Below are 22,039 nucleotides of genomic sequence, written 5' to 3'. Positions count from 1 at the left end.
AAAAAAGGGTTAGAATGGTGAGATGCATTTTTTTTCCAGCTACATAAAAACATTGCTTTACTTAGCAAAATAGGTTTAAGTATTTCTGTATTTCTGTATTAAGTATTTCTCATGTTAATCACTCTGCCTAGTATGTTGATGTTGGCATTCAAAACATTTGTCATTAATGGAATGGAAAAAGAAAGCACAACTATAGAAAACAGAATAAGCAAGCTGCAATAAGAAGTTTGATACATCTCTGCAAGTTGAAATATATGCATTTAAATACCAGAAAAAGTCCCTTATATTCTTCCTTTCGTGTATTTTGTCTTAAATTTTCGTGTTCAACAGCAGAATACTGAGTGTGAGCATGCTGATTTAAACATAGTGTGCTAAAATACACATACATGTAGCACAGGAGTGATCCTCATGATATGCCAGAGAAGGGCTTAGAACAAGACCAATTTCAGCAGCCCTTGTCTTCCAGCAAGTTGATCAGGGTTGAGTTGAATCTTCGTAAAGTGGAGATGGCTCATAACTGGAAACTGAGGTACTATAGTTTTTACTACAGTTTTTAACACAGTTTCTGGTAAATTCTTCTTTACCTTTAAACTCACTTGTTGCTTTAGTCTCTAAAATAACATGGAGGCTGGATGTGCTACACAATTGTTTCATATATCTGTTCTGTACTATTGCATACTGTACTTAAAAGCTTATGTAAGGCATTATCCACAATAACACAGATTTGGGTTGGTGATGGGGTTATTCATGCATATTACTAACTTAGCCAGGATCTTCTATTAATATATTAATGTATTAACTTGGTATTAACTAGGTATTTGATTCTTCTTAGAACTTATATATGTCTGTCTGTAAGCATTTATATATATATACATACACAGCATGTTTTTCATATATATACAAATATACAATATACATAGATAATACCTATTTTTCATTAGCGTGGAGATGCATTGTTATTCTTAAGTGGGACAAATCATAATTTCCTCACTCAGGCAAAGTTTTACTGAGTGAGATCTGACTTACTGAGCCTTTATTCTGAAGATTGTCATATGTATTTAGATGATTGTTACAGTACTTTCTTTCATTTCTTTAAAAAATTAAAGAGCCAGTGACCCAGTGATGGAATGAGACAAATGCTAAGTTGCTGTCTAAGTTTTATTCCTTTTTATATATTTGAAATTACTGTCTTTAGTCCTAGAGAAAACAGATTGTCTAAGTTAGTTTCATATGCTAGAAGTTCTTAAGAGGAATCATTAACACTTTATTTTGAGAAAGATGATGACACCAAATTCAGATTTTTTTAACAGTTATCCTGCAATATTATTCAAGTTGATTTAATGAGCTGCAACACTATGTTTCTTGCCAAGACTTGAGTTCAGATTCTGTTTTATCTTTGAGAGTTGGCAATTTGCATAAGAAATAAAGCACTGTAAATAAATTTCATACCCCTGCTTTTCTTTTTGTTGATAACGATATCAAATATGGCACTGAGAGGAATGCAAGGTCATGTCTTAGCAGCATGGGTGAAATACAAACCAAAACCAACTAGCTTCCCTTTTCATGACCTTTCAAAAGCTGCTGGATTTCTTTCAGTTTTCATATGCTTATACTCCATAAACCAAATGTTGAGTTGTATGGAAAAAGGAAAAGAGAGAGAGAGAGAGAAAAATTAGTCTTCTCTGCTAAAACAAAGTTGGAAGATTAAGCTTTCTTTTCTTCTAAACTAAAACTAGTCCAAAAATATGTCATTCAGGAATTCAGAAAAAAAAAATAAAATTACATATATATGTAAATATTTATTTATTTATTTATATTATATATATATATATAATATTTTATATGTACATCGTGTTATATCATATAATATATAATGCATATATAATATATATTGTATATAATATAATATAATATATATCTTATATATAATACATATGTATAACATATATATATATATATATATATATAATTATTACAATTTAATGCAGATAAAACTTACCAAAGTTTTATCATAGAACCATAGAATCATTTAGGTTAGAAAAGACCACTAAGATCATCTAGTCCAACCTTTATGTTTTGTGATGACTTCTAGCATTTCTTCCTCCATAACTAAATCTTATTCCTTGGATGAACCACATGTCATATGGGATTTATAAGGAAGCATTGAGGACTCCTATCTTCAGGCTGTGAAACGCCTCAGGATATCTATGCATGTTCTTACATGCACTTCTGTTCTACCCCTGACCTTCTAGACCCGGTAGGATAAGGAGATCCTTACTGTACTACCGTTTAATTCACTATTTAATTCTGAACCCTTCTGAGGTTGTCTTTATTCATTTGCAAACCTCATATACATAGCCTGAGCCCTTCTGCTCTATTCCTCTCACAGTATGTCTTTTAGCAGAAAGGGGCTACATTATTCTGTTCCTTGACAATGCTAAATTTTTTCACAAGAAAACTGGCTGCATTAGCTCTTCCGTGTTTTCAAAGATTAGGAGATCAGTGCAATAAGAGCATGATTTATCATGTCTGATAGTTTTAGCTTTATCCTAAGATCACACTAAACTGGTTAGACTCTGTTCAGTTATCTGAAATGCCTTTTTTGACTCACTGTTTGGAGACCAGATATGACTATGGAACCATGCATGGTGTGGAAACAGTTGTGCTGCTTATCAATTAAACTGCATGGTAATATAGGCAGAAAAAAACATGCTGTATGTTTGACATATTTGAACACAGGGTCAAAGTGATGTTCTAAAACTATGATTTTTGACACAAAGCCTCTCTGCTTAGATAATTAGGTTCCCTCTTGGAACCTAATTTACCCTGTGCTGTTTGATAGTGAAAACAAGAAGACCTCAGGGAGCCTTGAGAAGTTCCCCTTGGAGCTCTTTTATTTGCATCCAGCCTAATTCCCTGCTACAAATCAGAAATTGCAGGCAGATCCAGCAAAAGAAAGCAGGAGAAAGGGATCAATATCCAGTCACATCACCAACTAGCAAGAGATCCTTCCTGGGCTACCCATGAGGGAGATCATGCAGTCTTCACGAGAGAAGAATTCTAGTGATGCTACGAAAGTACAAGAGGTAGGGCAGGAGCTGAATTTGCTAGATGTATAACATATCGCAGAAAAATTAGGTTCCCAAATTCTATTGCTCCATGTCAAATGAATAGTGTAAATAAGCCAATACAGGGACAAACCAACCCTTTGATTTATGTGTAGTACTGGAATTATGTCACAGATATAATTTCCATTGATTCCACTCTGAACTAGAAGTTAGCATCAAACTTGCTGTCTTTGATGTAGAAGGTGGCCCTACATCATACTGCCAAGAAAAGGTACAATTTTTACTTTTTAATTAGCTACTGAGTTTTGTTAGATGTTCCAGCTTGTTAGACTTTGCACTGCAGAAGGAACTTAGCTTGTGGTAGGCCTAACCTCATGTTAAGAAAATATTAGCTAAATACTACTCAGTATTAAAATATAAATTCTACTCAGGTACAATTCTTTGCTATCCTCCTTTTTAAAGTTGAACCACCAGTTGCTCTAAACCTTGAACAGAGCCATCCTAATCCCTAATTACATAAATAGACTTGCAAGTTTAGGATTTAAAATTCCACTTAGTAAGGTGGGAATTAGTGCAGACAAAATGAAGAAGCAGCTGCAAATAACCAAGATATAATATGTAAATGTAATAGATTAAAAATAAAGATCAAGAAGTGACTAAGAAAGTCACTTCTTATTTAGGCAAAAGTCTGGAAAGAGTGAAAATCCTATTTTGAGAAGAAGAATAAAGGTAGCATCCAGGTCTGGAAGAAATAGTTACACTGACAATACTCCTATTAGGCAGCATCTCGCTCATTCTATATTTAGCTGAATACTACATTGAGTGTCAGCATCCCCAGCTGAGATGACAGCTTGACTTTCAGTGGGTAGACATTTAATATTTCTACCACAAATTTTTTCTCACTATTAAGCTACACCCCCAGAGAGAAATATTTGAGAAGCAAGAAACAATACAAAAGGATTTTTTGACTGTAGGGGTTAGGTTGGTGTTGTATTTTTTTGTTTGTTTGTTTTGTTTTGTGTTCATTCTCAAGAAGATGCTAGAAAGATGCCTATGCTTGCAAAAATAATTATTGATTGGTAGAAAACATATTTTTCTCATGTAAGGAACCTGCTATGGCAGGGGGGTTGGACCTGATGATCTTTCGAGGTCCCTTCAAACCCCTTCAATTCTGTGATTCTGTGATCAGTTTGTGTACTGCCTTTTTTTTTTTTTTTTTTTTTTTTTTGAGGTGCTCTGTACGTCAAAGAATCACAGAATCACAGAATTTCTAGGTTGGAAGAGACCTCAAGATCATCGAGTCCAACCTCTGACCTAACACTAACAGTCCCCACCAAACCATATCCCTAAGCTCTACATCTAAATGTCTTTTAAAGACTTCCAGGGATGGTGACTCCACCACTTCCCTGGGCAGCCAGTTCCAATGTCTAACAACCCTTTCGGTAAAGAAGTTCTTCCTAAGATCCAACCTAAAACTCCCCTGGCGCAACTTAAGCCCATTCCCCCTCGTCCTGTCACCAGGCACATGGGAGAACAGACCAATCCCCACCTCGCTACAGCCTCCTTTAAGGTACCTGTAGAGAGCAATAAGGTCACCCCTGAGCCTCCTTTTCTCCAGGCTGAACAAGCCCAGCTCCCTCAGCCGCTCCTTGTAGGACTTGTTCTCCAGGCCCCTCACCAGCTTCGTCGCCCTTCTCTGGACCCGCTCAAGCACCTCGATGTCCTTCTGGCTCATATTCAGCCAACTATCTACCATCACTCCCAGGTCCTTCTCTGCCTGGCAGTTCTCCAACCACTCATCTCCCAGCCTGTAGCTCTGCTTGGGGTTATTGCACCCCAGGTGGAGGACCCGGCACTTGGCATTGTTGAACTTCATGCAGTTGACCTAAGCCCATCAGTGCAGCCTATCCAGATCCTCCTGCAGAACCTTCCTACCCTCGAGCAGATCGACACACACACCTAACTTGGTGTCATCTGCAAACTTACTGAGGGTGCACTCAATGCCCTCGTCCAGATCATCGATGAAGATATTAAAGAGGACCGGCCCCAGTACCGAGCCCTGGGGAACACCACTAGTGACTGGCCTCCAACTGGATTTGACTCCATTCACCACAGCTCTTTGGGCCCGGCTATATGGCCAATTTCTAACCCAACAAAGCGTGCGCCAGTCCAAGCCACGAGCAGCCAGTTTCTTGAGAATACTGTGGGAAACGGTGTCAAAAGCCTTGCTGAAGTCAAGGTAGACCACATCCACAGCCTTTCCCTCATCCACCCAGCGCGTCACTTGGTCATAGAAGGAGATCAGGTTTGTCAAGCAGGACCTGCCTTTCATAAACCCATGCAAGAAACATGACACTTATGAAGAGCAGGGAAGGTCAAGCATGGGCATTAAAGGCCACCGTTGTCACAAGTTAGCAGATCAGAAGAGCTAAAATTAATACCATACCACATTGATTGTAAAAAAATAACTCCCTATTCCAAAATTAAGAATCAGTCTTGCTTATTCCACTGTGTTTCTATGGATTGGCACAGGCAGTAAAAGCTTGGAGCTTAGCTTGTCGATTTGTCAATTTTCTATTCTGAACATACAGGAAAAACTGAACTGTAACTACCATGAAAAATCTGTATTAATTGTCAGTAGTTTCCAGAGAACATATACAAGGTTGATTCTCTGGAGTGTACTAGATATTTACATTGATTAATCCTGTGGTGTTTTTCTTTTTACTTCATATATTTGCATTATTCTTTCTGTTTATAAATCTATTATTTTTTCAATGTTTTCTTTTCTATATCATCTTTATTTTTATGGGAGAAGAGCTGGTAGCATTTTAATGTATCAAAATAAATAATTACAAGAAATGTAACTATAAATAATTTTCTTTTTATTTTATTATCACTGTTTATCTGGAGAGACTAGATGAAATAACATTATTCCACATAAATATAAAGAAGCTAATAAATATACACCATTTAATGTAGCACTTCGTGGTTCAGGACAAGCAGCTAAAAAGCAACAGGCACATGTATTGCAACATCATGTCAGAATTAGGTCAGGAGATTGGAAAGCAGTTTCCACGTTCTGATTCTTGTCTTTCTAAGAGATACTAGACAAATCTCTTTAACCTGCAGATTTAAGAAAGTTTACAAACTCTGTTAATGTATGTTATCAAGGTGATACATGGTAGATTGCTGACTACAGCGAACTCAAAATCATTATTTGAGATCTTAACTTAAAAAGTCTTTCCCTGTCTCCCCTCTACCTGCCCCCACCCCCACCCCCCACCCCCCACCCCCACCCCCTTCCTCCAAGTTCAGGAAGAGCATCATTCCTGCTCACAGAAATGGTTAGTGATTATTGTGCTGTTTCTTCTGTGCCTTAAAGAAGTCCAGTTATCATTAAAATTTACCCTTTCTACAAGTCTAACTTTGTATGAGTTTAGCATGCAGCCCTGGCTCAATGAGGGTACATTGGTCTAATGGGCAGCTACAACACTTTTTGTCCTCTATGCTTCTTCCATTCACACAGTGTAAAACTAAGGGTACTCTGTTTGCATGCTAATGGATGGGTCAGCTGCCCTGGTTTGGATTAGGCCTGTAGGTTGGCAGGCACAATTTTGGAGGCCAAACCAACTTTGTCATAACAAATCAGCTATTAAAAGCATGAAAGCTGTCCTGAAAGTAAATGTCTTTGTTAGAAGACAGCAGTGAAGACACATGTACATTGCAGTGTGTTTCTTTTGCTAAATTGTAATTCATGAAGTACTCTTTGACCTCTTCTGTTAGTTCAGTTGGGTGTAATGGCCACTTTATTTTCTTTATTACATTCAACAATAAGGTAATCTGTAAAGTGTGGGAAGGAGAGTATTGTAATTCCCATTCCTAGCACTGGACTCAAATGAATAAAAAGGGACATAGATTTTACAGGTTCTGACAAGGACGGAACTTTTGCTCTGTTTTTGCCGGTAATTAGGTACAAGGCTGCTCTTACCATCACTGTGTTTCATTGTTATGTGATGATAATAATTGCTAAAAAATAATGAAAATATTTAGTGATAGTTTACATGCTCCTCTCCTCTCCTCTCCTCTCCTCTCCTCTCCTCTCCTCTCCTCTCCTCTCCTCTCCTCTCCTCTCCTCTCCTCTCCTCTCCTCTCCTCTCCTCTCCTCTCCTCTCCTCTCCTCTCCTCTCCTCTCCTCTCCTCTCCTCTCCTCTCCTCTCCTCTCCTCTCCTCTCCTCTCCTCTCCTCTCCTCTCCTCTCCTCTCCTCTCCTCTCCTCTCCTCTCCTCTCCTCTCCTCTCCTCTCCTCTCCTCTCCTCTCCTCTCCTCTCCAGGGAATTGTGAAAAGCTGTAGATCTTGCAGGAATAAATGGAACTGCAAAAATCTGTCTACAGGATGTAGCCTTTTGGAGTTAAGGTGGATGGTCAGATTACATCAGATGAGCTATCTTCATGTTGCATGTATTCAAAACAATGAATGCAAGTTTTATTGTATCTGGTAGTTAAGCTTAGGAAGGAAGGAAGGAAGGAAGGAAGGAAGGAAGGAAGGAAGGAAGGAAGGAAGGAAGGAAGGAAAGAAAAGGAAAGAGAAAGAAAGAAAGAAAGAAAGAAAGAAAGAAAGAAAGAAAGAAAGAAAGAAAGAAAGAAAGAAAGAAAGAAAGAAAGAAAGAAAGAAAGAAAGAAAGAAAGAAAGAAAAGAAAAAGAAGGACAACAGAACATTTAAAAAAATGGTATTAGCTTTAATCCTGAAGCCTTTGTTTAGCAACTCGGAATTTACTGAAAGTTTACTTGGAATTTTTCCAAATTAAAGCTAGAGGCCAGAAATTCACCTGGTACAAACTGGCATAGCTCTACTAAAGTCAAACATACAGTGTTTGAAGCAGCTGACGATTCTTGCTTTCATAATGAAGGCTGGTTGTTATTCTTACCCTTTCTCTTTATTTTTATTTTTTAGTTTTCAAAGCATTTTGAAACGTTAATTAAAGATTCTCCTCTATGCTAGGAGAAGTATGCAGATACATCAAACTGTGTATCAGAACCGGAATGGCTAACTCATTACCTAAAGTATTTGGCCGTCAAAGGGGAGAGAGGGCTGCAATTTTCTGTGCAGATGGCAGAAGTATGTACAAAGCAGTGTAGTGTATTTATTAATCTAATCTAAAGAAACAGTGAAGAGGTTTTGTTCAGTGACAGCCAAACCATTAACAGCATCCCAAACTTGATTTTATTTCTTCATGTTTTTGGGTTGAAAACACAGTAGCTAAGATTTATTATGTCATTGTCGTCTCTGCCTTTCCTCTGTCTCATCTGTATTCTTTACAGAGCCTATAAACATGGGCTGTCAGCAAGCTAAACCTGTCAGATTTCCACTTCCCCCCTCCTCCGTCTGCTACTATGCTGCCCGAGAAAGAACCCTGCACGCTGCACCCTTACTATAATTCTCATCATCACATCTCATTCATCACTCTGACTCCAAACTCTGCTCAACACATTAGAAAAAAGGTCAGGGATATGAAAGGAAAAGAGAAATAAACAACTACACAGTGGAAGCGGTTGAGCTACAGGAGACGTGGGAGGTAAGATCGGAGCCAATTTCTCTGCCAGCAGCTGTACTGGGCATAAAGTACTTGCTATACAAGTTCTAAGTGTTTTAAGCTGGAGGGTTGTGTAGAGGTTTCCTGCGTTTCCTCGTTTATTTCCCAACACAGAAGCAGAGTGAAAGGATAGAAATCCTTAGTTAAAGACAGAAAGGTTATAAAACTTTTTATAACTGGAGTAAAGATGACAGATTGGTTGCTGAGTGACTAGCAACCTGATAGCATGCAAGATTAGGACTCGAGAGTTCAATAAACATCCTTGCAGTGATGAAGGAACAAGCCCTATGTTGACTTTATGAGCCAAACTTTAAGAGGCTTTTGATTGGAGATGGGGGGGATTTGTTATGGGGAAAAAAAAAAAAAAAAGTGGTTTTATATGAAGCAGTAATATTCCTTTAAGTGTGATCTGTTTTTTCCTATGTGCTGCTGCACTGTCAGTGTAGTTAGGTAGAATTTATCTAAAAAATGATTCTGGCTTAGTTATTTCCCTTCTCTTCTTCATTTTCCTCACTAATGTTTTGGCTATTTGGCTATACTTTGGCTATCACTGAGCAGGTTTGTTTTCTTGATCAAGAATTATGGCTTTTGCTTTTATGTCATTTTCTTCAAGTTCTTGGCACTTTTAACCATAAATAGAAAACAGCTGTTAACTATTTACTTATTTGGATTCTGAAAATCTACATTTGAAATACTGATGTATTAGCATGCCAGTAATTTTCTTCTCTCAGCAAATAAGGGAAACAAGGGGGAAACTGCTGAGCTTAAAGTAGATAACTTGCAAAACTCCACTCAGAAGACTATGATACAAATAAATTAGCTTGTGAAACCATAATGTGTGTAATGTGTGTTATTTTTTTGTTTGTTTCCCACAAATGGTACTCAGTTTATAAGGATTTTAGTTTACATTTTTATTTGTGTGCAGTAACTGGTTAAGAATTGGATATGACCTCTGATTATAACATTTAGCTCAGAAAGCATAATAACTTTGGTCAAATAGTTGAGAATATAAATATCTTTATTGAGTAGTATTTTTTTGTATTTTTTTTTTTAATTTCTGGTTGCACTTTATGTGAGCACAGATAATTCATGTCCTACCATTTTCAAATACATGTTGTGTCCAGCTCATGCTAAAAGCTATTTTTTTTCTGCTTTATGAGCTATTTAAGCTAAATAGAGAAGGCAACTAAACTGATTGTTTGATACTTTTCATTACACAAAAATGTAAGAGGCCCCTTTTGAGATTACCAGGCAAAGGATAAAATCAAAAGCATAGAGAGATTTAGGCAGAAAAAGGTAAATTCATGGAGAATTGTTCCCATGATGTCCATTAAATGCAAGACTTTGGATAGAGCCTCCAAGTTTGACAATGCCTGTACTATTGAAAGGTGAAAAGAAATACTATTGAAAATGGTATGATCTATTGAAATAGATCAAATTGTTGATCTACATTGTTGATCTATTTCCCATTCTTTACTAAGTATTTGTTATCTTGCCTAAGTTGAAGAGGAGATTCTAGACTTCTTGGTCCAAAACTCTGTAGAACATCTTACAGAAGCCACTTGTGGGAAGAATATAGCACAGTTTGGGGAGAAGCTTGTTACAACTTGGGAAAGGAACTTTGCATATAAAAATAAAATAGAGGACTGCTATATCCATCTATATCTATGCAAGTGTTTGTGTTTTCCTCAATAAATGGCACTGCTCTCAGTGCCACTAAGCAGCTCTTTCCTTCCCTGTTCATCATACTCATGGAATGGTAATATGGAAAAGCATCACTTTTGAACATACTGAATATCCTAGCCTTAGGAGGTAGGGGAAGTTAGCACCGCTGCACCAGGCAGCCATAATAATGCATTATGTGCATTTATCTATATGATAAACCAGTGGGGAGTAAAGAGACAAGCTGAAAAAGTGAAAAGCTGAGCCCATGGAGTTAGGATATTCAGACAACAGGCAGTTCAAAGTCAAGCTGAGACTAGATAAATTCTAGATTAATGTGAACTGTGGGGAGTAAAATAAATTGTGAAGAGTAAGAACCAGGAATGAAAGCACATTAGAAAAGAGAAACACATTTTAGTTCCTACAACCTACTGTATGCTGTCAAGTATAAATGCAGCATTGCGATACAGCAGAGCTCAGTACTGACATGACTCTTCTTGCCCTAATTTAAAATGACTCATACTTCAAAATAAGGAAACAAAGCATGCTAGAAATTTCAAACTTGTGAAGAAGGAGGTTTGAAAGACATATTGCATTGTACCTATAAAGAGAAATGCAGCTGCAAAACAATTAGGAAATAAATGTGTGTGACTCTTCGTGAAGTTCATTTCATTGTAGCAATAGCAATGACAGTAGGAAAATGAAACTACAACTAGTCAAGGAAAAAAAGAAATATAGGGAAAGATCTGAATCATAAAGTAAAGCATGAAAAGAAAAGGGGATTATTTTAGAACATAAGAAAGAAATAGAAATCTTTAAAGTGTTTAATTTTTAAAACAATATAAATAGTGTTATTACCTGCCATATCACTGCAAATATTATGTAGTTTTGGTCGAGAAAAAGAGAAAGAAGAAAAGTCCAGAACCCAGTACTTTCCTCTTCACTGATATACTAGGAAGAAGAAAACTTGTAGCTGGTTTATCTGTTGGCATCAACTGACATTCCTTCAGTTATTTTGATCAGTACCAGATGAGAATGTGGTACTTTGCACTGAGACATGAAGTGTTCTTTTATATTTCTGTAACAGTGTAAACTAGTGTATTGAAGCTGACAGACTGAATCTGATAAATACTTCAAATTTAAAGTATTCCAAATTCATATCTTCGAAAAGTAAATGTCTATGGAGCTTCTTCCTCTTGAATATGTAGTAGAGTCTACATTACAAAATCTACTTCTGTCCATATAGCTACTGGCTGTTCATGAGTAAATGTTGTTTAGAGGGCTGCATTAACCTGTGAAAAAATCATCTTTAACTGAAATATGAAAGGCAGCCATTTTAAAGTTACACAGATGAACAAAGACATTTGAAAGGTGTTCTCTTTCAAATGACTGACTCCTCTCATCAAGCAAAAATTTGTTAGCATTTGACATCTAATAAATATCAATGTTATATGACCTAATCTGCTTACTTCTAGTTTTTCACAACACCAAAACTAGACTTGAGTTTCTACTTTATAAATCAGATTCCTATAGTGCAGATATATAGTATTCTTTTAATTCCTTAACAAGGATTATTTTCAGTGCACAGACTTCACTATCCATGTTTGGCAGCTCAGCTGACTGAAATCAATAGTGTGTAGAGTAAGATATATTTGCAAAATGAACAAAATCATCCCTCATTAAAATAAAAATCCACTGTTAAGATAGCTGAATACAGATTTTTATGATAGACAGCTGTTGCATCTGTGCAAAAAGAGTCACAATGACTTCATTCCAGTAGTAGAATTTAGGTTTGTATATTGGATATGACTGTTTTAGTCTCTGGAGCACTCAAGTTAGTGTTGGCAACATAAAACCATTTTAACATGGTACCACTTTAACAATGACCCCTTTTCATCTTCTGGCAACAATTACCTCCCATTTGACATAGTTTTCAAAACATTTACTTGCTGTACATAATTAGGAAAAATATTGAAATAGATTCACATTTCTCTTCAGGAACAGTTAGTACTTATTTTTTCATACAGGAACCTTCTAGGAGTTTTGGCTTCTAAACTCTGCTCTTCTAAACTCTGTGGGTTTTATTATGATCTCTTCAAAATTTGAATGAGAGGGGATCCAAGCATTTGCTTGACAAAGCATTTATGCTCTAAACTTTTGGGCAGACCTGTGTGGTGCCAGGAGTTGGCCTTGATGGTCCTTGATGGGTCCCTTCCAACTCAGGATATTCTATGATTCTATGATTCTATTTGAATCTTGATTAACAGTGCAGAGCCAGTCAAGTAGAGTCTTATATTTACCACTATTAGTTTATTCAATGCTATTTATAACATAATTTATTTGATAGCTGTAGTGCTATTCCAACCACTGAGTATATCTGGATATTGAATTTTATTTTTGTTTTCACTTTTCCATACAAGATTGCCACTATTCAAAAAAGAGTTCTGAGTTCTCTTGCATGTCTCTACACACATTATCAATGTGTGCATCCTTTGATTTTGCTGCTTCCCTAATTTTGTTTCTCCAGCTGAAAGCAAACCCAAACATTCCAACAAGATTAGCCCATTTCAAACTTGTTGCATGAATATTAAAGAAGGTATAATTTTGGAAAGAATGTATTCTTTTTTACAGTTGTATTATTTTGATTTTAAAATGGAAATATTTGAAATTGTTTAGAGTCATTAATGGGTGTACTTTGTACAGGGCAATATTTTGTTTCTACTTTCTTTCAAATGCTGTCATTTGAAGTTGTACAACAGTGCTGGTCATTTTATATTCTTGAAGTCATAACCTGTAATATTTTTAAAGAAGACCCATGCTAGTTGTAGATAAAGTCTTTAATGTCACTCAAAAAATTACTACTTTTTAAAAACCTATAACATTATGTCATAAAAAAAAAAATCAGGAATTAATTGGAATTGCGAAATTTTACAGGGAAAAAAAAAAAAAAGTTGAATATTTTTTCAAAAGTCCAGCCAGATTCTTTCTGGTTAGTCTTACAAGAATTTTGTGAAGCAGTTGAAATGCAAACTACTGACTACATTATGCATTATATTCATTATTGGTATACAGTAATTAGTATGTTCTTGGCATTCGTTTGCCCATTACAATAATGGGTTATAATGAGATCTTTTTTTAATGCACCAGGTGTAAAAAGTGTATTATTCAGGATTTCTTGGGCAACCACTGGAATCCAGTCAACACATTTGCTAACAACTGGAAATACTTGGCACCCTGTTGTGTAATTTGCAATAGTCTTATGCCAGCTGGAAGACCTTCTATCAAGTGCGGTGGAGAAAATATACAATTAAGATGAACTGTTTAGTCCCCCAAGGAGAATGTCCCACCTATTGTACGTCTTGGCTTGAAAATTTTAGCAGCTGATATCCTTAAGAATGGGCATAATCTCCAGAGGCAATTAGTGTCCCTCACTTTTCCTTCATAATGGCTTAAAATTTGCAGATGGTCACATGTGTATGCCTAAGAATGGACAAAATATTATTGTTAAGCTCACTCTGTTCAAATACGGCTAAATGTATCTCCTGTATTCCATAGGCAAGATGAGCAGGAGAAATAGATCTAATTTCGTCTGGTAGTCTACTGTAAATTAAGAGTTTGAGAAGAAAGATTGTCTTTTAAAAGAAAATAATATGTCAGGCTCAAAGCAATACAACTTCTGTTTTAATTGGGCAGAGGAGGCATCTATTCCTGTTGTATTATGTTGATATGGCACTCATTAGCATGTCAGATTTCATGAAATATTACACCAGCCTTACCACTTCCATCTCCAATGCATATGTAGTGACAAAACAATGTGACTGGCTGTAATGCATTCTTCATGTTCCACAAATTTTCCAGATAGTAAATTCTTTGTCAAGCAACTTTTTGTTTAAGATACCCTCATTCCCTCAAGATTTAGCAGACATATAGTTACTGTGTATGACACAGGGACTTTAAAATGCAACAATTTTGAACATTGGCTCATTTAAAATATCTTTATTTCAACCTTTTAGTTTAAGAACTGTACCTCTTTTCTAAGTCTTGCTTCAGTATTACTGACTGTTGTGTTCTGGTGTGTTTTTCCTTTTTGTTTTGTGATACTGTTTCAGTCCTAGGTTAGCACACTAAATATACTGGGAATAATAATAAAAATAATTTTAAAAGTATCTTGGAGTATTGCTTGTCCAAATAGATTCTGAAAAATAAATAAATAAATAAATAAAATAAAAATGCAAGCCACGTATGTCCAAAGTATGTCCAAAGAATTAAATATGATGTATTTTTAAAGGAAAGAACTGCCACCATTGTTTTATTTTAAACTGTTTCTTTGAATGCAATAGCTGTTAGTAGTGGTTTGGACATATCTATTTGAGGTGCTGACATGACTTGCAGAATCTTCTGCCTGTGAATATATGAATGGTAAAAAGCCAGTTTGATTCCAAAGTCTAGATTAAGCTCCCACATGTAGAAAAAAATAATAAATAAACCCACTATTTCTTAATGTGAAAAAACTCTTACAAATATTAAAACAATAATAGGGTGGATTGTTTTTAATTTCACTGTTAGAGAACAAACTATAACAAAAACTCTAGAAGTAAAATTTTTAAAGGAGTTAACTATTTGCTAAACTCTGATTGAAAGACAAAAAGGATCCTACCTATTATCATAAAACTTGCCATTTTGGTATGCATTTGGTATACATTTTAATTGGTTTCTATCACTACAGAATAGTATTAATGTAGATACCCACTTTTCCCTGTGTTTTTCCTAATCTTCAAGGTCAAAAATGTTTCATTTCTTACAAAACCATACTAATTAATGTTTCTTCATTGAAGAGCATTATCCTTTACTCAAGAATTTCCCTTATCCCTTTCCCTTTTTGTTTTCTGTCTAGAATTCTTTAATACCCTTTTTCAGCTGGAGTCTGAATTTTGCCATCTCTAAACCATGATAAAGTCATATGAAAGTGTTAGCTCTAGTCATATTTAATTGCTGTCCATGTCCAAACTCCAATTCTGACTGTGAGGCTCAGCCATAAATTTCTGCTCCCAAGCAGATGAATTTTATGTTTCTCTTTATTTTAAAGCTCATGCTTTATCATTTTATTCTTTTGTCTTTTGCCATCCAATATGAATTAATCCCAACACAAATACCAGGGTATGTTTATTTGCATATTATTCACATTGCAATCAGAAGCATGTTTTTTCTGTTTAATTTTTTTTTTTTTTTCAGGTGAAAGCACCTATCCACTTTGCAACTATTTCAGTATTTATTTAAAGAGAGACAAGGTTTAGTCTGAGATTAAAAGTGTGTTGGTTCAACTTTCCAATCTGCCAGAAACATAGTTATTCTGTATACAGTTTGTAAAAGGGGAATCTTATTTGTTGCTTCACAAAAACACCGAGATCATGAATTCCTTGCAGATTACACAAGGCTTTTGAATGCTTTGAGAAAAGGAAGAATGCGCAGATGAATAAATACCTGTTACTAGCATTAGATGGTAAGCCTATGATTCTGAAATGCACAAAGACAATGAGATAACACGTTTCTGTTTAAGAGGATATCTAAAGCTTTCATCTCATGCTCTACTGTAATGTAGTGGAGGAACAGCAATGTTAAGAAACAATGGAATATGTAAAGTGCCATAAATGGTTGATGTGAAGAGGAATGCATTGAAAAGGCATTGTGTAAGGAGACAAACAAATACACCTACCAAACAGTGGTGCTATTTTTCTACTGTCCTTCTGCACTTAAACCACACATACAGCAACTTCAGCATCTACATTGATTTGCTGAAGTATTAATGCAGACCTTGAAAATCAGTGGTTGGTTTATTTCTGCCCCTGTCTGCAATACCAGAAAATAACTTGCTTAGCTGACTTCAGTGCCTTTATATAAAAGAGCATATGGGACTTGCACCTTTGTCATACTCTTGAAGGCCTCAGGTCCTCTACTGCCGCTACAGCCCACAGCTTTCTAATTATGCCATGGAGAACATGGGCTGATTATGGATGAGCAACAGAGTAGTTGCTAAGAGACATTGTGTGCAAGGAACTGGGAAGAAACTGCTGAGTGATGCTCAACAGGCATCACTCAAGTTTTCAGAGGACTAATAGGTAGAATTCTGAATTCTGGGTTAAGACGTTGCTGATGTTTTTGAAAAGAGAGTATATTTGATTTCCTTCTTTCAGTGAGGTTAAAACAAGAAATAAACAAGAAAAAAAAAAGCTTGGGACTTCTGTCTTCATGACTTTTTTTATTTGGTTTATTAGCAGTCTGTTTAACTCACAAATTTATGCATATTTTTGAAAAGTACTTAAGTTTTATTAATGCTAATCAAAATGGTTCTTTTTTTTTTTTTCTTATTTTTTTTTTGAAAAGGCCAGAGTTTCAATTAAGTTGGGTATTAATATTACTAATCTTTCTACCTGAAGCGCCATGTAATGTAGTGTGTCTTACAGAAGTGTTTTCTATTTAGCAATCTAGTTGGCAAAATGCTTGACCTAACAGCATACTCTAATACTTCTTGATAAAACTGAGTATATTTATTTACATAAAACTGTATGGACAAGGTATTGAGAACTTTGACTTTGATCCAGGAAGTCAGTTTTACAAATGACTAGCTTTTCAACTGCGGAGAAAATGTTGTGAGTCCTCAAATTTACTAGAACTTCTGCTTAATCAAACAGACAATACTCTTTCTATAAAGGACTGACTCCTAAAACAGTATTGACAGAAAACAAAAGCCATTCTCCTCTGTAGATAATGTGTTCACAAAGGCCTCAGTATGACCTGAACTTTAACAATACAACCATGCCAAACGAGGAATCTATAAATATATCAGCCTAATGCATTGGTATTGTCAAAATTATAATTATAAAAGAAGTAATGACTCATATTTCAAAATCTCCGCAGCTTTCCACTTCTTAACTCTGTGGAAAGACTCCTAATGACTTCATGGCACTTTCAGTCCTATTCTGAACTAATGGATAAGTAATCATACAGACACTGTTATAAAATGGTTCTTATCTCTTTCTCTGAAGGTCTCTTTCTTCCCACTTTTTGCCCAGATAATCATGCATGGCTTGCCAAAATATAGAGCTATTTACAATTTGAGATCTCTATAATTTTGAAATTTAATCCTTTTCCATATATTCATAGCTTTCTAGTGTGGTAAGCATATCAGGAATGTAATGAATCATTATGCTGTTGCCGATCTATTCTAAATGCACACTGCATTGCCACAAACATTGTCTGCTGCACAGACCTCATGGTTTACAGAGGCTGACAAGTTGTGTTACAATTTTTGGAGAGTGTAGAGTAACGAATATGTAACGTGGGTTGTGCTCATACCCTTGAAATGATTGATAAGTTTTTAATTATAAATCAAATTTTAATTCAGTTACTCTGCTCACCCAACTATATCTTATGAAATTTAATTTATGAAATATTAATCCATGGTATAATTGAGTTTCCAGTGCTGGTAGATTTGGTTGCTTGAGAACACACAGTATATCCCTTCATAATAACTAGTTTTATAATCAGGAACTTAGTCTTTCAGAAAGGTATGCAGGAAACTTCTCTTAATGGTATTACTCATGCTGGAATGGTGACATGGAAAAAAAAAGTTACTGTGTTTGGGGCCTTGCTATATAGAATCCTTCCAGCTGTTTCTCGGCTTTGATAGCACTGAAATATAGCATTAATTTATAGACATTGTGATTCTGTTTATCCTCTCAAGCACTACAAATCATAAGTAACTAGAAGAAAAGACAAGAGCAAAGGCAGTTTATATCAGCTAGTCTAGGCAACCTGCATATTATTTACTTTAACTTGCTAAAAATAAATAGTACATCATGTTCTCACCGATAGAGCTTGTAGCTCCAACTTGCATAATACTTTGCCTGGGTTTAGCTTGACTATTGTGGTTGGCCATCCCTAGTTTTAAGAACATTCCTTTCTTTGCATATAGTCAATAGATAAGTTAACAGCCCTCTAATGACATTTATTCCTGACTTCCTCTGGAAAAGTGGAAAATAGGCAGCCCCTAACTGGCATAGATTATTTTAAAGTTTAACTTTCCTCTCATTTTCTGAAATTTCTCTAGTATTTTGTTTCAAAAATCCACAGTAAGTTCATGTGTCTGCTGAATCTTCATGTCTTTGGTAGTTTAGCCTTTGGTATAAATACATTTTTGAGTACATACCCTGTTGGCCAAAGTAACTGTAGGCAAGTTATTTTACTAAATATAAAATGTTGAATGGTATATGCTTCATAAAAGAAAATGAACAGCCTTCTTGGAATGATTCCCGCGTATCACAAAATATTGCAAAATATACATGATTTTCGTCAGTGGAATATACTGTCTGGAGTTATCAATGTTTAAATAAAAGGTATATTTTAAAGAAAAGTGAGTATACAAATAGCACTGTGTCATTTGTTATTTCGTAATCAATTCATTAGCTCATCTCCTGTAAACTTGGGAAATTTAGAGCCAAACTTTGTTGATCATAAGTGGACATACAGTATTCCATATTTTACTACAAGAGATAAATTCACTTTTCAGGAGAGAATGGCAGTTCATAGTCAAGCTTAATTAAATATTGTTACCTTTGGAGTAAAACAGGCACCAAAAGGAAACTTGTATTCATTCACGTCTTTTTTTTGTATTGAAGGGTAAGGTAATGTTCAGCAGACTGGGATATGTTGTGCTGGCCTTTTAATGCAGTTTGGCTAAAAATTTACTTTTGGTCTTCTATCAGCTAGAAAAAGTTTATTATTTTCTTATGGATTTTTCTTATTGCAGGCTAACAGTATAGGAATGATTTTGCAGATTTAATATTTTTCCTCATTATATTAAATAACTTCATGAATTATTACATGGGTTCTCTATACTTGTTTTTTGTTTGTTTGTTGTTTTTTTAATATATAATTTATGCATTTTAGATGAGTATTAATGAATCTCACTACAACACAATGAATTCGTTTTTTCTAGTTTGCGAACTAAAGATGTGGGTTTTCTACTTAAATTTGTTTGTAGTCATTCAAGGTACTTATTATTGTGGAGTCAGCCTTCCAGTCATCAGTTCTAGTAATAATAGAAAAATTCCACATACATATTTGGCATAGGAAACTGTATAGTCAAACATGGAATATACATGTGTTTGGGCTGATGAAAATCTGTTTCTCAGTGTTGCTTGGACAACAGGTTCTCCATGTGTGAATTAGAGAACATTTATAAGAGGAATATTTATAACTTTTATATATAAATGTATATGTTATGTTAGCTATATGGGTGAATAATACCTTTTCTAGCATTCACAATAAATGAATTTTACATAAAATTAAATTAACACCATAGAATCTTAATTATCTTAGATAGCTCTTAGGACACTATTATTGGAGAAAATGTACAACACATAATTAATATAGTTAATGTAGCAGTGATGATAAAGATGTAGCAGTAGCTATAATTGAAAAAAAAAAATCATCCAGCTATCTTTCCTCACACTATCATCCACCCCTTTATTCCCTGATGTTTACAGTGGTATTTATATATATATATATAAATGTTATTAGCATGCCTCTGTAAAGTTCCGATTTTTCAAGTAAACGTTCAGAGAGTCAAATCCCAAATGTCTAAAATATTACACTACCTTTAGTTCTCTTATTATGGGAGTTCTAGCAGACATAAACTTATAGCGGAAAATTTAGAAAATATAGATTCATATCCTGATGATTTTGGGGTAGCATTTGAGGCAAAAATATACACCTCTGCTTTTTAAGGAACACAAAAATACGAAACCTTTCCAAGTTTCATCTGTTCCTATTTCTACTTACTTTTAAAGTCCTATTTCTATTTACTTTATCATCCATGCTCAATGCTGAACTCTATGACAGGCAGGCTGGGAAAGTGTACCACTGAAACATAACAGGATATTGGTTGGTTCCAGGCAGATAAGGAGTTTCTCATCTTTCCAGAAGATTCATTTTGGCCCAGATTTTTGTTATCCTTTTGTGCCTCTGATGGAGCTAACTGATAAAATGTACAGAGAGCAGGAAAATTGTTTCCTAGCAGGTGGAAAACAAGCTGCAGGGTGGATTATCTGTGGATGCATTCGTGTGTGTGTATATGTGTGTGTGTTTAATGGGTGGTCCCTCCTTTTAAAGACTCACATCTTTCCTTTTTTTTTTTTTTTTTTTCGGGGGGGGGAGGTGAAGGCAGATTCGATATTACCTGAAGGACTCAAAAGTGAAAAAATACAACTTAAACGAATATTTTTTCTTTCAACAAATCAAATCCAAACAGGTCTCAGCAATATCTTCTGCAAAAATGTCCTCTTTATGAGGTTCCCATTGCAGTGCCTGTCTCAGCCCTAACAGACTCTCACAGGGTCCCATTGCTCACGGGATTCCCAGACTGTAGTCAGCCTGGAAATTACCATCCCCTAAGCACTGAATGCATTTTGAATGTCTAATGCTGGTTTTATTACAACTGAGAATATAGTCATTAACTTTTTAAAACAGAGGCATCAGAACAAGACAGAAGACTAAGAGTGTTTGCAAAGAAAGATTTCTCTTTTCTTCTTTTAGTCTGGAGAGTTCTGTATTCAAGGCTTGCTATTAGTCCCAGCTCGAGACTGGATTGCTGCAAGCATATCTTGTTGATCCCTGGAAAGATATTAACTCCCATTTTGGAGTCCCAAATGTTTGGCAGTCCCTTTTTCCCCAGTGTGTCTCTACTTTTGAGGCTGCACCTCTACTGTCCTATGAGTCCCTTGTTCTCTTGCACAGCCAAGGACTTCTCTGGCTCCTGGTACCCTTGCTGCTTCCGGGAAGTGGTACTCTCCCCTTCCTCCTTCCTCCCAAGGCACCAGGATGCAGCAGCAGCACCCCTCCTCCTTCTGCCCAGGCTTGGGCTGTTAAAAGGAAAAGAGGACTGTTGTTCTCCATGACCAAATTAAGAAGATACCACTCTCTATACCTTCTGAAATCAAAGGTCAGAAGTACTCAGAAACAGGTTTACACAGGTATTTTGACACAAATGTATATAGAAAGGGTCATAAGCTGAATGTTTTTCAAGTTGGTTGGTCATTCTGCTTAGTGCCTTACTTTATGTTGCTACTTATTCAGATAGGAAACACTGGTCTCTGATTTCTAAATGGCATTTGACTGATGACGTTTGGTCAATAAATTATATTTGGCTGATGCCACTCATGCTAAAATTTTCCCATTGCTACACATGTCAAAGCACAGAGCAATAAGCATGCCTCATAAAGAGGGCTAGCAACAGATAACTACCAGTTGTCCTGCTATCTGAGAAGTATTCACTGTTGTCTGGGAAGCCAGACTGAACACAGTTTTTTAGGCAGCTCTTCCTAGAATGCAACCAACTGCATAGAAAGCAATATTCACACAGCCTGTGCTTTCCACCTTTCAGACTACTCGATTGGTTCTTCTGGACCCCTGCCATGACGTAGCCATAGGTATTAATTCCAAATGCAAATGCTCGGTCTGACTTTCTTAGCATTTTCCAGAAGAACTGCTAATTACATTGGATGTGGGCTGCTATGGCTCTGCTGCTGCTATGTTCCACTTTCTGTCTCTTGTGTTCTCATTTGCTCCCCTTCTGACTTGCCTGAAATGAAAGGTTCATTTAATGGAATGTATTTACCTGAAGAATTATGGTTTGATCCCTTGGCCATAAGGATGGTTGGA

At 35.9% G+C, this 22,039-nt stretch overlaps 1 protein-coding gene across 4 annotated transcripts in view; it reads left to right on the top strand.

The window, feature by feature from the left end:
* Positions 1-22,039, top strand: part of CDH12 (cadherin 12) — a 579,148-nt gene that overhangs the window by 249,947 nt on the left and 307,162 nt on the right. The window contains exon 1 of one of the 4 annotated variants that reach the window (XM_068670855.1): positions 8,036-8,641. The exons of the other annotated variants lie outside the window; for them this stretch is intronic. The gene's annotated coding sequence lies outside the window, so the exon portion shown is untranslated. Of the gene's footprint in view, positions 1-8,035; positions 8,642-22,039 lie in introns of those variants that run through there. 4 annotated transcript variants of the gene reach the window in all.

Source organism: Anas acuta, chromosome 2 (genome assembly GCF_963932015.1).
Source record: "Anas acuta chromosome 2, bAnaAcu1.1, whole genome shotgun sequence".
NCBI lineage: Eukaryota > Metazoa > Chordata > Aves > Anseriformes > Anatidae > Anas > Anas acuta.
The sequence above is the reverse complement of the archived record's forward strand: the minus strand, read 5'-3'. Positions and strand labels throughout refer to the sequence as shown.